This window comes from Xyrauchen texanus, chromosome 24 (genome assembly GCF_025860055.1).
Source record: "Xyrauchen texanus isolate HMW12.3.18 chromosome 24, RBS_HiC_50CHRs, whole genome shotgun sequence".
In the NCBI taxonomy this organism is placed as follows: Eukaryota; Metazoa; Chordata; class Actinopteri; order Cypriniformes; family Catostomidae; genus Xyrauchen; species Xyrauchen texanus.
The window spans coordinates 39,957,028-39,974,490 of NC_068299.1; the positions used below are offsets into that span (position 1 = coordinate 39,957,028).

At 38.1% G+C, this 17,463-nt stretch overlaps 1 pseudogene; it reads left to right on the plus strand.

Annotated features, from left to right (window-relative positions):
• The first annotated feature begins 1,105 nt into the window (after window positions 1-1,105).
• The window catches only part of LOC127617774 (neurexin-1a-like), a 233,428-nt pseudogene continuing 217,070 nt past the window's right edge, over window positions 1,106-17,463 (plus strand).

Here is a 17,463-nt window from a genome sequence, read left to right on the forward strand (position 1 = left end):
CTTCCATTGTAATTGCCTTACAGTAACTTTAAATATATGTAAAATAATATATAAATGAGGGACAAGATTGTGGAAATCATCATTATGCCACAAATGTTGTTATCTGAGCTTAACTTGAACTGAAGCCAGAACATTCCTTAAAGAGCCTAGATGCAGTATCACAAAAGAGCAAAAGTTCTCAATGACCAATGCAATTGCAGAAATGTCCTATTTGTAGTGAGCCATGAATAGCCTTCTTTATTCCACAAGTGAAAGCGTCCAATTCAATTGGATCATAAATGTGTGCCCATCACCATGTAGACTAAAAAATGAAATGTTAACCTAAATGATGTGCTAAAAAAAATCTAAATTCACTGGTTTGATTCATGTCAAAAATATTGTTTAACATCATATAATCAACCTGAATACTTTGGGTTACATGAACAAAATACATTTTAAGGGTTAGAACAAGTAGAAATAGCTCCTTAAGGTAACAATTTCAGATTACAGTGTAGAATATAGCAACTTGTTCTTAAATACTGATATCTGTGCAATAGTTGTGTATGACTAGGGATTTAGCAGCTAATTCTTTACAATATAAGTACAAATGAGTCACTTGAACATTTTTATTTATCTCTTTCCAGTATCAACAGAAGTGTGTTGAGATATCAGCGATGACGTCTACTGCCTGCTTCAAAACCACCATATCATACAAATAGTAACATATGAGTCAGCAATACGGGAATGGATAACACGGATCTCTGAAAATACTGAAACATGTGGATGATTAAGAAAATACAGTAAATTAGAAGAAAAAATCTGTATTGATTACTGATTGAATAAGAAGGTGTTGACTTATCTGTATAAGAGGTGTTGAAACCTCCTGCGATAGGGGTGCATGGTTGAGATATATCTTGTCCATCTGTTTGGTTTCCATCACTCGTAAATGCAATATTGTTTGTCACCATTATAATTCTTACAAACACACACACACACACACACACACACAAAGAAATCGTACAAAATCTCAGCAACGCTTACATCATGATATTTCAAATGCAACATGGTAGCCACCTAATCTGGATTGGACTGGTTGTATGTACTATGGTGGACGCTGGAACTCATCTAGAATTCACTGGTGCGGATGGACAGTGGGCCACATTTCCCATGTGGAACGCTTGCTGTGAGAGTGAAATGAGCTTCAGCATGAAAACCAAGAGTTCAAAGGGGCTACTGGTGTACTTTGACGATGAAGGTTTTTGCGATTTCCTCGAGCTGCACATACTGAATGGAAAACTCAAGCTCCGTTTTTCAATTTTCTGTGCTGAGCCTGCTTCCCTGCTTTCGGACACTATTATCAATGACAACCAGTGGCATGCTGTTGCAATTAGGAGAAACTTCAAAAACACCACCCTTGTTGTGGACAAAGAAGTGAGGTGGGATGAAGTTCGGTCCAAAAAACGGGATATGACTGTTTTCAGTCACATGTTTTTAGGAGGGATTCCAACAGAATTGCGATCAGTGTCTTTACAGCTGACGTCGAATGCTGTGAAAGATCATGCACCATTTATGGGCTGGATAACAGACTTGAAAGTCAACAATTATGAGCCTGTCATTATTAACAGTGTCAGGGTCGATGCTGACCTCTGTGGTGTAGACAACATGTGCTTAAATGGAGGTGTTTGCAGTGTTGTTAACAATGAGCCAACTTGTGACTGCTCTGAAACCGGCTATCAGGGAAAGGACTGCAGTGAATGTAAGATATCTGGATTTTTAAATAAGCATCATTTCATGTGATTGATAAAAGGGTGTTTTTGTATATCTGTAAACATGCCAAGACTTATGCATGCATTTCCACTTAATTGCATTTTATGCATTACCTTTTATGAGTTTAAAAATATTTTTCAAACATTTGCTGTCATTTTTATTGAAATTTCCCCCTTTTTATTTATTCTAACTGATCCCAGAAAATGTTATATTTGTAATGTCCTGTTTGCCCTTTGTATTTGCAATAATTGTGTAATTTCACTTTTTACTGAAAGTGGCATGTCTCACCCAGAACAATTAACTTTGTTTCCCTTAAAGGGTTAGTTCACCCAAAAATGTAAATTCTCTCATCATTTACTCAATCTCATGCCATCCCAGATGTGTATGACTTTCTTTAATCTGCTGATCTCAAATTAAGATTTTTAGAAGAATATCACAGCTCTGTAGGTCCACAATGCAAGTGAATGGGTTCCAAAATTTTCATTGTACATAAGAGCAACATACAAGTACTCCAGACAACTCCAGTGTTTTCATCTATATCTTCTGAAATTATATGATAGTTGTTTGTGAAAAACAGATCAATATTGTAATCTTTTTTCCTTTACTTGCACAAGTTTGCATGCCCTTATAATCTTTGCATGACTGGTTTGGCTTGCTGTCCACAACCAAGCTCGAGGAGGCAACTCAAAACGCGAGTGAATTTATAACCCCCCAAAAATATAAGCAAGGAGGATGATTTAGTTATCATAACAATTTAGTTTTAATTGTTGGTTAACCCTCTGGGGTCTGAGGGTGTTTTGGGCCCTGGAGAAGTTTTGACATGCCTTGGCATTTGGGCTTTTTTCAGTTGCTTAAAAACATATTAATGGCTAATGTCTGATGACACTGTATTCAGTACAAACTGGGCTACAATAATATGTGAGAAACATGTGCGTACATGTTTGTGTTTTTGAGAAAATAACGTTTATGCATGGTTTTTGAAAAACAAAACAAAAATGTAAGTCATTGAAATAAGTCCAAATAACACATACTAAACATTTGTCCACAATACTTTTGAGAACTGGATCTTGTAGCCTAGAGTTTTTGCTACAAAATGATGTGAAAACCATCCTGATCACTCATTCATACGAAACAATATAGTAATTTCACTTTTGTAAGACACTTTTAGTGTTAGAAAGGTCATATGCGATGAGGCATGAATTATCACAAATATTTATGTGATTCACACCTGCGGAGACAAAGACCCCTCCCCTGGGCCTATCAATGAGGAATGTGACAGAAAGAGAATGAATGTGAGGAGACTTAATGATCAAAATCAAGTTTTAAGTTAAAAGAAGTAATCTGACTTTACATTTTCTTTAAATAAAGACCTACACTACCATTAAAAGAAGTCTCTTCTGCTAACCAAGGCTGCATTTATTTGATCCAAATTACAGTAAAAACAGTGATTATTGTGAACTCTTTTTACAATTTAAAAGAACAGTTTTCTATTTGAATATATTTTAAAAGGTAATTTGTGATCAAAGCTGAATTTTCAGCATCATTACTGCAGTCTTCAGTGTCACATGATCCTTCAGAAATCATTATAATATGCTGATTTTCTAATATGGGCATATTTACACCCAAACACATATTTGCAAGCACAAGCTTCATTGATGATAATGAGGCAGCATATACACTAGTTAAAATATAATCGAAACAATCATATCATTTTATACCATATTACGTATCATATTTATATCACACAGCATACAATTTAAATACCTGCTTTAGCCAAAACAACATTTAAATGTAACTAAAACTTATTTGGAGTCATATTAAAACTTTCAATACTCTGAATCCTGACTGGCAAGTCTGGAAACAGTCCCACCAGTAAAATATGTACATGTTTATATAAAATAGCTTGTCAACTAATCTAAGTAAAACTAAATCACTTACTCATCCGAAATTGTATTCTCGGCTGGATCAAGTCTCTCTTCAAAATGCAAACGTTCATCGGAGTCCCGATCTTCTTCTGAGGAAAATGTTAACACTTCGTCACTATCCAGGAGTTCCCTCACTTGTGTATTGTGCTATCTTTCAAACACGCAGAAAAGTGAATGGACTTGTTGTTTTTGAGACACAGTCAGCGGCGTTTACCATTTGCATTGATCGCACATTACCGTATGAATAGCGCGTTCTGCTGGTGGGTGTGATCACATTAGGGATAATTAGCTGAGCTAGGAGAAATTGTACATCGCTTTGTTTCATACAGATTAGATTGCAGGAGAATATTTGTTTTAAATTTGAATTGTTTTATTTAAAAGTAAACATTTTAAGCTTTCTTTAGACATATGTTTCATGTTTGTGTGATAAGTATTCGCAGAGTTTCAGTAATTTGTTTTGAAGTGTTTCAGAAATATGCTCACGAATACTGAGACAGCTGAAAGCTCACCCTTTTTATTTTCTTTATTTTACAAAAGCACAAGGTTTTGTTGTTATTGTGAGTGTACACAAATAAAAGTAGACCCTTTATAGTCTCTAATGATGTCTTACACTTATCTCTATGCCCCAAAATTACGGAGTATTTTAATTTGTTTCTGCTCACTTTAAAAATCCAGCAGGACGCGCCGGCTCCATTGATCCCAGAGGGTTAAGTTTATTAGTATAGAGATCCCTCTTCCCCCAAAGAGTAAATGTTTAGAATTTGAGAGAAATAACTCCTGCAGAGAATTAACATGGCACTGCAGCTGAAAAATCGGAAGGAAAAACCACTGCGGCTGTATCAGAAGTTAAATAAGCACAGTCGCAGTTGTAGGATATTTAGAAGGGAATTTAGGGTTTTGAAATATGTGGGCTATAAACTAAATTAAGCTGTACTTATTTACATTATTAGGTAATGAAATTAAATGGAATTAGTCGTGTTCAACAACCATTATAAATTAGATAAATGACAAATAACTAGATTAATTTCTCCACCATTAAAATCTCTTTGTATCCGCTCACAATTTCTACTGCAAGAAATTAGCTTTAATAAGTGAATTGTGATTAATTAACTTATTGGAGTGATATTATACTCATGGCTTATTGAAAATAATATCACACATATTTTGGTTTGAAGCGGAATCTTTTAGAAACAGAGATGAGATTATTTATCAAAATATACCACAGTCATTCATATTTGAATACAGACAAACTTTATTGCTATTCTAAACATAAATCTAATCTAACACATATATACATAAGACAGGTTGGTGAGAAGAGTGACAGAATGTGAAATAAATGATCAATACTGGGAAAATGAACTTTATGGAGTCTGCTGACAATGCCTTAAGAACCATTTAACCTTATTTGAGTCTACATCGATTTGCTATCGGATTACCCAAAGTATTTAACAAATACACCAGCACTTTGAGCACAATATTGGAGATTTACTTGCATGTAGTGGTGTTTCCTTGCTTTGTGTTGCTTGGTTCTTGGCTCTTGGTCGAAAGTTTGTTCCGTCGATGTTTTGGACCTCTGTAAGAGTTATTGTCTGTATGAATGATGAGGTTGGCTTTGAAGCGAGGCCTTCTCATGGACCATAGAGAGTGAGAGGCTTCCTCGGGACTTTGAGTCCCGAGCTTCCTTGGACATCACATGGCATGGATCTGGTTCCGACGAGATCCAGAGAAGACCACGAGGGAAGAGTCAGAGTGAAGTCTGAGCAGTCAGCAGAGAAGAAGAGACATCCAGAGAGAAGAGACTTCAACAGAAGAAGATACTGAGGAGCGCGTGTTCTTCCTGTTTGGAAACATTTGAACTGAAATTGGCCGCATTCCCAAAGGTGTCTTGCGCTATTCAGAAGTGACTTTTCAGAATCACATGGTCAACTGGGCTGTCTTTTCCGACAGTTAATTTATGGTCCTTTGTTTTGGATTCTTACAAATTTCCCACACAAAAATAGTCCATATTTAAACATAAACTTTTTTATCTTGAGATTGGTACAAGAGACATGATATTCATTGTCATCAGCTTCCTCTATGTAACGAAGTGAGCATTTGCATACTAAACTTGACATTCTTTCATTAATATTGTACATGTAGGTAACAAAACATGAGAATCCCTGGTTAAAAATCATACTGGATAATTAATTGGTTATACAGCATGGATAAAATATTACACACATTTTAAAGAGGTATATCAGGCTACAATCATTAAATTGTCATTCATACAAGTTACCACAGTTCAAAACAATTACCTAGCAAGCCTAGGTATTGTATAAATCATGGATTTAAATGCATTCTGTACATTTTAGAAGGTTTAATCGGTAAAGTACTGTGACTTTGTGTGAGATGTTTCTGGATTAAGGAATGTCCTTTTTAAGATGCTGAACAATGATCACGATGTCACGTGATGAGTCTAAGTGTAGCAAACTGGTTTATATCGGAGGACAGTATCTTGTGTGTCCCGATTCTCTCGGGAACTCCAAGAGTGTGTGTTCTGTCTTTTATTGCTTTGACCTTTGAATTTAGTTCCTCTTTGCAGAGAAGTTTTCAAGTCATATTGGATCTAGACAAGTCTCTTTGTTAGTTTTATTGGCCAGATGTGAGACTTACTGGCACCTATGTCTTTCCATTTATGACGTTGTGAAATTTCAGGATTAATATTGGATAAATCCTAGATTCAAATCATGTAGTTTCAATTCTTCTGCATGTATAATCCAACACAGCGGTCTTGAACATTCGGAATGCACTGCTGCGGCAGTATCAACCGGGGCGCTGCTGCAGCAGTATCAGCTTGAACCGGAGTATCTGATATTGAACTTCAGTCAGCCTTCTCCATTCAACCATGACATGGAAGTCCAGGAATTAGGAAATGTGAAGCTCACAAATGTCACAGAAGGAGTGAAGGTTTCTAAACCCAAAGGAGCCGGCAACACCCAAGAGGAATCCCTACCAATGGAGCGGGAACCATGATAGGAGTCACGTAGAGCTTCCAACAAAGGAAGTGATATGTGAGATGTGAGAGCCTACATTGCATCTGGATGGTAGGGCTCACGCTGCGATTTGAACGGGAAAGTCCATAATCAGATCTTTTGGAGCTCGCGCTGCATTCAAATGGGAGAGCCCAAGCAGCATCCAGATTTTTGGGGGCAGGGGTTGGGGGGAATTTCCACTGCAGGGCGAAGTAGGAGGTCGAAGTGAAAACCTGGTGGGGGAGCGTAATTAAAGGATACTTAAAAGGAGGTGAAGGCTAGATGTGTTTGCTTGATGTGTGCAAGGTCTGTTCTGATGTATGAATGGAAGGCTTCTGAAGACCATCTCCCAAGCTGTTTAATTTGGTGATTGGGAAAACCTTTCTATCTGGCAGTGGTTGCAGCTCCTATGTGGAAAGAGTGTGAGGAAAACATATGGGCTTGGAAACCAGAGCGGGTGAGGACGTATTTTAGTTTTTTCTGGATACTGGGCTATGTTTTAATCTATGAAAAGGGGGGAAGGGGAGATGAGATTTGGGTGCTTCTAGAAGACAGGAAGATGGACAAGGATTGATATGGATGAATTGGTATAGGCAAGTTGAAAATGAAGACAAAATGCCTCTTTTTGATTGATAAGTTTTAGTACATTTGATGAGAAAGCGGATGGTATCATGGTCTAATATTTGGAGATCGGAGGAGGTTGGTTGGATGGCTGGATCGAATTTGGAATTAGTGGTTAGTTCGGAAATTCTGAGGATGCCAAAGAATGCTAGGATGAATATAGTGTCTAGGGTTCTTGCTGTGTTGGGAGGTAATAGTCCGGAACGAATGAAAGTCAGGCATTATTCAAGGATTTTAATTGTTATTGGCTGTCTGGAGAGGAGCTGGTATAGTTTTTGAACTCCTTTGATTAGGAGTGAGATCTGTGGATCTGCTGTAGTGGGGCATTTCTGGCCAAATATCAATTTGAAGAAAAATTGGATGCTGCTAAGGTAAACCCTGATGGTACCAGGTTAGATAGATTTGACTTGGCTTAAATAAGTGACTGTAAAGAGATCAATGGAAAGGAGGAGGCGAGAACCGGCTTTTCAATATAAATAATAGTTTAATGATAAACTTAAAAGACAACATAAACACACACATGACGGACATGTCCGTTAACAATCTCTCTCTCCCGCACAATCCCCTGCAGTCGACCTTTATCCCTCACGGAGGCTTAATTAGCCTAATACGGGACCGGGTGTGTAGGATCATGACCCTGCCCCGCCCTCCGCCCTGCCACAGTGACAAATGTGGATATAGAGACTAAGGAGAATTCGAGAAATGGCTGATTGTAAGTTAGGAGGAATTGCTTAAAAGCTCTCCAAGCAGTCTAATATGATTTCAGGTTTCTGGGGGAAACAGTATTAATGATGGAGTCTAAGGTTTGTGAATGCAGATGTTTAAACAGGTGAGTTACAGGAATATCAACTCTGAAAAGCAATGTACTGGGATTGGAATCTGGTCTGCATCTGGGGCCAGTGATTTGAATTTCTGGAGAAAAAAAACGAGACAGAGCATCAGCAATTCGTTTTTTATGACCTGGAATATGTTCAGCTTTAGTGATGAATTATTTACATGCTGATAACCAAATACGTCATCTCAAAAGGGGCATGATTTTGTGGGAATTTGAATGGCCTTTTTTGATGCACTGGACAGTGGCCATGTTGTCACATTGGAATGAGATGCTCTTAGATGACAATGGGGTAAAGCTCGTAGAAGGCTGATGATGTGGCAGAGGGTGTGGGAATGGAGAACTCAGGTGGCCAAGTTGAAACGAACCAGCATCCTTTGTAATAACCTCCAAAACCCACGGAGGGAGTGGCATCGGTAAAGAGGGGAAAATCAGAAGGGCGAGACAGGATGTCACTGTAGAAGAAAGTCAGCCCATTCCATTGTTGGAGAAACATGAGCCAGAGATTCAGGTCAGCATGGCAGGAGCTTAGGAAAAGATGATCATCTAGGGCAGGGGTCCCCAAACTTTTTTCTATGAGGGCCACATCATTTTTCCTTTCTATAATGGAGGGCCGTAGTCTAACAGAAAATGGGCCGGAGTGATTTATTGTGGAGATTTTATTATAATTTTAAATGGATTTACAGTATTATGCCTCCTAATGCTAGATTAATTTATTATTTATGCACCATACATATCAAGTGATATATAGCCTATTAAAAGAGCATTATTACTATCGTAATGACATTTTTTCATATTCATTGCTATTGAAATCAAATTATTTACTTACTCATGCGTATTAGGCTAATCAGTGTAAACTATGTCCCCTTGACGCGCCAACCATACTAGGAGCTCCGTCAGTCGTGATGCTGGCCAGCTTAGACCAGTCTAGATCCAACTCTTCTATCGTTTGGCACACTTTACCAAAAATATCCTCCCCTGTCGTAGTACCTTTGAGACTTTTTAGGGCTGCCAGCTCCTCGGACACTTCAAAGTTTGAGCTAACTCCGCGAAGAAAAATGAGCAGCTGTGCCGTGTCCTGCACGTCATTACTTTCATCCAGCGCTAATGCAAAAAAATCTAATTCTTTCACTTTTTCCTTCAGCTGGGCATATTATACCCCATTTCTTCAATTCATCTGGTGATTGTACTTGCGGACAGACTCATCGCATTTAAGACGTCTTTCTTATCGGGGCACACCTCCTCCGCAACAGCATTCATACATTTCTTTACGAACTCACCATCACTGAATGGCCTACCGCAGGTTGCAATCAGTTTAGCTACCTGAAAGCTAGCTCGAATGGATGACTGGTTCAACTGGGTTTGCCGTACAAATGTATTTTGCTGAGCAGATAGTCCACTTTTTAGCTTTGACACTTTGTCTGCTCTCATTTGGCCTTGTAAACTCGCATACTTGTCTCTGTGGCAGGTTTCATAGTGTCGGCGCAGATTGTATTCTTTGAACACGGAGACTGTTTCTTGACAGATGAGGCAAACAGCCATTTCTTTGCATTGAACAAAAAAATAATCACTTGTCCACTTTTGGTTAAATACCCTGCATTCTGAATCAACTTTTCTCTTTCCCAACCGTTTGGCCATTTTGTTGTCACTTTAAATTTTCTTGCTGGATCGCGTGCACCCGCTCGATCACGATGGAACGTTAATCCGGGTGAATCTAACAAATAATTTGGCTACTTTAATAATTATAACTAAGGGAAATTTTATTTTGAAAGCCAATATGTATTATCAAATACAAATATGATATGATTAAAACATATTTAAAATTAAATTGTAAAAATATTTCTCTGCATGGCATTGTTCAGAGGGCCGGTCCAAATGTGGGGGCGGGCCGTATTCGGCCCGCGGGCCGTAGTTTGGGGACTCCTGATCTAGGGCATCCTTGAGGCACTGTGCATATGGCAAAGTTTAAGTGGCCCAGCAGGTAGAGTAGGTTGCGTTTGCTGCAATGGGTTGATTCTAGCAGTTGAGAGGAGAAAGCGATTATCCTATCTATTTTGTCTTTAGGATGGGAGGCTTGGAATTTTGAGAAGTCAAGGATAATGCCAAGGAACTCTAGAGATGTAGAAGGGCCTGCTGTTTTTTCCAAGGACAGAAGAACTCCTAGCTTTTTTTTAAACTTTTTTGACAGTCAATAAGTGAGCTGCTGGGGGGAAATAGCTTGGGGAAATCATCGAGAAGATGGACAAGGTAAGGGAACGCATAGTTGTATTGCAAAATCAAAAAAAGTGCTTCAGATAGTAAATCGAAAATTTTGCCCCTGCTTTTGCAGCCAAAGGTCAAATGGACTGCAAAATAAAAATTTCCCCTCCAGTGAAATCCGAACAGGTGCCAACAATCTGGGTGAATGGGCATGATTTTAAAGGCTGAGGTTATGCCTACGTTTACTAGCCAGGCTCCTTTGCTGGCATTTTTAATGAGGTGGATCACTTGATCTATGTTGTGGTAGTTAAGGGAAAATATGTCAAGGGGAATGAGGCTATTGATGCTCGGATGTGAGCTGCTATGTGGGGTGAAGAGATCTATGATGAGGTGTTTTTTTACAGAACATTTTCTTAAAGCTATTTCTATCAGGCTGATGCGAAAAGTTTGAAGGGGAGTGAGTCGAAGGGGCCTATCATGAATCCGGATTCCACTTCTATATGGAAATAAGGGTATCAACTGTTTCCGGTCCAGCTATTGCGGACTGAAGGTTAACGCATTTAAGGCTAGTGGTCGGCAGGCTTGCCAACCCTGGGTTGAAACCTTCTTTTAGGCCTGAATTATTTGTCAGGATGGTTTTAAGTTTCGTGAGCTAATGGAGACAATAGATATTTCTTAAGTCTGTATTGGAGCTTGCAGGAGAGCGGGGTACAGGGCGAGCATGGGATCCACCGCAGAAATTACATACATGCAAAAAACGACATCTTTGTCTGAAGCAGCCAAAATTATTGAAGCTGTTTACTGACTTGTTTGCCTGAAATAGATTTGACAACTCGTCTTGAGGAATCTTTCCTGGAGTCCGGGACTTTCGAGGTGGAATTGATGAGTTGAGGTGTTTCTGATTGGATTTGGGGTGCTGGATTGAATAAGGAACAAGATTTGTGCATTATGGATCTGCATAATGCACACAAGACACTGTGGCAACCCGTAAAAACTTGGTTGTGTAGCTCTAAGTTAAGGGCTCCCCAGTAAAGGCATTGGTTCCATTGGGCAACCCTACTGGCAAATTTTGCAAAGCGCTGGATGCATAGGAGTCTCTGGGGGATTCGAGAGTCCAACATCCGAAGGAAAGAGCTGGATTTCCAGTATGGACATGGTGCCGTTGTGGAAAGGTCGGTGCTTGGAGAGCTGACATTATGACGAGGTAAGAGGTCGCTTTTATATACTGGTAATTCATTGGTAGATTAGATGGTCATGGTGCTCCCGAACGTATGTTTATAAAACTTCATTTCACTTTCTCCTTCATCTGTTTTTGGTGATCTCTTTCTCACCCACACCTAACATATAATTTCTTAAGATATGGATTTAACTACTGGAGCCATATGGATTACTTTTATGCTCTATGTGGATTTTAGAGCTTCAACATTTTGGCACCCATTTACTTGCATTGCATGGGTCTACAGATCTGAAATATTCTTCTAAAAATCTTAATTTGTGTTCAGCAGAAGAAAGTCAACTATCCCTTTAAGCTAAAATAAAAATTTACATATTTATTGTCAAATGTGTTTATCAAATATCGATCAATGTTTTGAAGACTAGATCATTTAAAGAAACGCATATGGATTGGAATGGTTTGGTTCAGTGTATCATTATAATATCTAATCTTAAACTGCAGTGGTAAGTGAAAGTGAGAAACAAATGTGCATCATAACTAAATCTGGATCTGTTAACAACAGTCATAACACAGACCTGGAATGATGTTGGATGCTCAGTGCAATATACAGTGTATAATATCTGTACTGAAATCTCTCTTAGTTTTGAGAAAATGTTCTTTGTGTTTACATTGTGTGCTCCAGCCTACAGCAGACCAACTGGGTGCAAGAGTTGGCACCAGAATGACAGGGGGCATTAGGAATTTCTGAGGGGGAACTTACTTGCCAGTATTCGCTAATTAAATGCAACACTGATAAAATGTTCAATTGTCGCATCTGAAAGGCAGGGTAACTAATAACTTCTGTTGACATGTATCCATTTAATGTATACCTTGCTACAAATGAGACCCTCAACGCTCAAAAAAAAAAAAAAGACATAGTGATTTGATACGTTTGGTTCAAGTTAGTGTGCATGACCCCCTGAGGAGTGTTCTGGAATATTCGGTAGCAACTATCGGTTGGCCGATATATCGCAGAGGCCGATAAATTGGTCGATATTTAGATTTCTTTAATGATCAGTATCAGCCTATCAATTTTCCCTTTTGGCAGATTGGTTTCTTAAGGCCACGAAGGTATAGATAATTGCTTGTTTGCATGTGGAGCATCTGAGACATATAAACGACCAGTCACAGTTTGTTTTGTTGTTACATGCTATCGTGTTCTACAATAATAGACTGGTGTGCAACACAGTCTCATTTAATCGTTCCGCATATCAGAGCCACAATGCTTAAAATGCTTGCCTGATTCCCTGCATCTCATTACTGTCTTGTCTAATGATAAAAAAGCAAATATCAGTAAAACTTCTTCATATACTGTCTGCAAATATTCAGTTATCACTTTTAAACAGATGTAATTCACGAACCTCAGGAAAATCCAGCATTTCTTCCCGTCCAGCTCTCATCTAATATCTTTTCTGAAGCGTGTATTCCATCAGCCAGAATCAAAAAATTCACTATATATTAAATTGTGTGATATATCGGCCACCCTGCTCTCTGGATATCGGCTTCGGTTGAACACTAGTAGCTACATGTCAACTTCCCTTGTGATTATGTTAGATAGCAGGGACTAAAATGAAATATTTTTCATTTTGGTTTGTTCTGAGCAAAAACTGTGTTTTTGTTGTTCCGGCTCAGAAGTCCCTTTCCAAAAGGTTACTGGTTAGAACAAAATAAAATAACGGCTAATAAAGTTCTTCTTAAAAGGACAGTACTCTGTGCTATGGGGCAGGTGAAATACCAATTGCAGTGTTGCCAGATCTTGCTAGTGAAATAAGCAACCTGTTCTGGAAAAACAAGCCCGAAATAAACCACTCCCCTCACAAAAATAAGCGAAAATAAGCTTTTTTTCTTGTGTGGTGGATTCATCAGCTTAGAAATCATAACAAGCCGTTAATTAACTAAGTATACTGTAATTTTAATTACAGATCTGCTTCTCATTCAAAATCCACCAGCATCAAATCTGTATTAATGCATCATATCTAACTCATTGAAGACTGGGAAACAACTGAGAAATATACTTTTTACTTCTAATAATGTTTCCCTTGTGTTTGGTAAGCTGGTGAGTTTAATTATACACAGTTGTGAAAATGGTCTTCATTCACAGAATGCAACATCCACAACAGCTGTGATGCAGCAGTTTCCTTCAGGATGAAAGCACGTTTAATTTTTTCGAGCAACATGAAGTGGTGTAGCTCCAAAAGATTTCTGTGATAAACCCTTTGGTTTCATGAAAATATTAGCAGAACAGGTTAAAACCAGTTAACATTATTTAAAAATAATGTTTTCACTCCAGAACAATTTATTTAGTCCCTGTTGGATAGATGTTTTTTTTTTAAACCATAATTAAAGTAACAGCTAGATAATTATGCGAGGAACAACAATTGTCGATTAATTTCTTCTTTGATAAAATAGATTTCATTCATTTTCCGGAGCTTGCAACTAACGCAGGCTTTCTCACTTTCATCCTTTTGCTATTTTAAATGATGTAGTGTAGACAACAGTTTGATTGAATACTGAGCAGAGCTTCATTATTAAGTGGGTTAGAAGGTTATTACTGAGAGATGTATTATTTGCATGCTCAGAGTCTGCTGTTATTCTGTATACATATACTGTCAGGACCAATGCCCAAAACACTTTCATGTGAATAAAGTCGTCTATGAGTCATTTAGCACCAGGTTTTCCATAAACGTGCTGTGCATGATGGGAGAGGGGCGGCACTCATCCGGCTACGCCCTGGCCCCGTCTCAAATGGCTCTCCTCGCATGCCGGCTATCCTGGGCCAATCAGAGTCCCGCGGCACTGTGGTATCATTATATTTGGGGGGATTCTGACTTAGAGGTGTTCAGTCATAATCCCACAGATAATAGCTTTGCACCAGTGGCTCCTCAGCCAAGCACACGCACCAAATGTCTGAACCTGTGGCTCCTCTCGTACTGAGCAGGATTTCTATTGTAATAACACACCATCAGTAGGGTAAAACAAACCTGTCTCACAACGGTCTAAACCCAGCTCACATTCCCTTTTAGTGGGTGAACAATCCAACTCTTGGTGAATTCCACTTCACAATGATAGGAAGAGCCAACATTGAAGGATCAAAAAGCGAAGTCGCTATGAACGCTTGGCTGCCACAATCCATTTATCCCTGTGGTAACTTTTCTGACACCTGCTGCTTAAAACCCAAAAAGCCTGAAGGATCGTGAATCCCCACTTTCTCAATCATTTAGCAAACGCTTATCCAAAACGACTTACAAATGATAGTAAAAACCATATTTGAATTAAATAATTGTCAAAGCAAACATGCCACTACTTTTTACTACAGTAAGTATAAAATATTTGTGGTTATATTTATAAAAGTGCACCAGATGAGGAGATCATTCAGATACATTTGATAATATGTATGAGTATTAGTCAACTTAAAATAACAATAATGATAATTATATTAATATATTGTAATTATAATAATAGTAACCTTTTTATAGCTTGAATGATTTTGTCAACATGATCACACATGAAATGGACATGCTGCTTCCGAATGTTTATGTACCCTGAAATCGACCCGGTTCTGCTAAATCACTGACATGCGACATCCCATATAAGACAGTTTTGCATTAATTCGAAAGGGTTCAACTATCCCTTTGGCACTACTGATATCCTAATGATTAAGCAATCTCTGAAACGCGTGTTCTGGTCCCATGGAAACCAGGAAGTAATTGCGTTCACATAAATAATTGTAAAGAGAGTGTTCATAGGTATTTCTATATAAAGTGTGGTTCTAGCAGATTTACATTTGCTTATGTTTGCATAGACACTCAAATATACAATATTGACATATTGCCATCTAAATGTAAACAACATACAAAGGTTTTCTAATCCTTATCTTGAATTCATATAATTTATTGGATGATTTTATAATCAATGATATTAATTAAATGTTTAGAGCCATGACATTTATTAAATGCAGTTGAAGCATGTGACAGGGCAGAGGGCAGGGCCAGGTCGTGAATCCACACACCCGGCCCCTAATAAGGCTAATCAAGACTCAGAGAGGGATAAAGGCCGACTGGAAGCTGCAGTGCAAGGGAGAAAGTGAGATTTACGGACAGCTGGCCGACACCTTTGTGTGTTTGTTTTTTTTGACATCGTACTAAACTATAACTAATAGTTTAATAAGTTGCTTATTAAACTATTATTTATATTGACAAGCCAGTTCTCGCCGCCTCCTTTCCCACTAAGACCTTTACAAAGCATTTGCCTAATTTTACATTATAATCATTTAATTCTGTTCTGTGCAATTTCTGGTGCCTTTTTTAAAAAAAGAATTTGTGGGACACAAAATGAGTTTTCTGAATATGCTGTGGGGGAAGCATATTAAACATAAAATACACCACAAAATCACCATACAATGGTCATAAAAGTGATCTGTTCTATTTGTGCACTATAGTCCAAATCTTCAGAAGTCATTTGATTGGCTTGTGTGAGGAAAAGACCAGAATTTAAGTCTTCATTCTCTGAATTGTCCCTATTCACCGTGCCGGCCATAACAGTCAAATCCTCCACTCAAACATTCAAAATTTGCTGCCTCAAGAAGCCAGTTCCCCTCTCTACCTCACACAAATCTGCATACTACTTTTGTACTGTTTTTTGTAATTTTTTGCAATAGATTATTGTTAGTACATTTTTCTGCCTGGTAAAAATTAACTATACTAAAATTAGTATTCTGTAAATACACAAGATTGTCTACGTGCTGTCATATGTGCTACGTGCTTTCAGCATATATCCAAACGCACAAAATGCACATGTATGTTATATGTATGTCATGTTAAATACGAATACCTACGAGTAATAATACGATCAGGCACCACCCTGTTGACACTTCATCACAACAACACTTCCTGCTTTGTCCACAAGGGGCAGTGATTCAAATTTCAGGTAAGCAGACTGATTTCAGCAGCAGAGCTTTATACCTCCTGTCGACGAATTCACAGTGTGATCAGTCTGATTTTGGAATAGGCTAATTGGTATGATTTACAGATGCATTTATATTATGTTAGGGATTGGTGAGTGTCATTATTATTGCACCTCTGAATCAAAATTTGTTGTAGATATAGTTTTGTGTAATATAATCAATAATCACATTATAATGCCACTATATGGATTCACACTGGAAAAAAGTGTTATCCTGCAACTGTTACTTCAAGGATCAGTTTTTACTTTATTTAACCCTTGAAATTACTTTTGTTGTTGTAACCCAATATAATGTAATTTAGTAAATGTCCCTTTGTGTCTTATAAACTACGAAAGATGCGAGAAATATAGGTTTAATCATGTATATTAAATTATTTAAAAGCTTTGTCCATTACTTTGATCAGACAAAAGGATAGCTGCTGTTTCAATCGCACTTACAGCAAGCAAAAATACACACATGCACATGAACACACATCTCTGTGTTTAGCTGAAATAATTACTTTGATGCACTGCTCTGTGTTGTAATTGTGACTAGTGAAATTACATTATGGACAACCAGTATGCAACCCCCCAGCCTACATCTCTTTCATGTTATGTTTATTATGTATCAGTAATCCTTCACCCCATGTTATCTATTGTTTTGGTTTTGAAAATCTAAGGCTTTGTTCACACTGCAGAATCATACAATTTTAGACCAACTGTTTAAACTGCAAGTTAATTGTGGCCAGATCAGATACATTTCTGTCCATAGAGTCACTTTTGCTAGCATGTTCACATTTGTTTTTGCATGAGGGCAGTTTCCAAAATTGAACATATTCGTTGAAACCAAGCATAAAAACAGGAAAGGTTGACATGCAATGTTTGTTACTGCTGTCACTGCAGGTTACACAGACACATTCAATGCAGGGGCGTTGCAGGGGTTGCTAAGGGTGGAAGAGATAATACCTTCAGTAT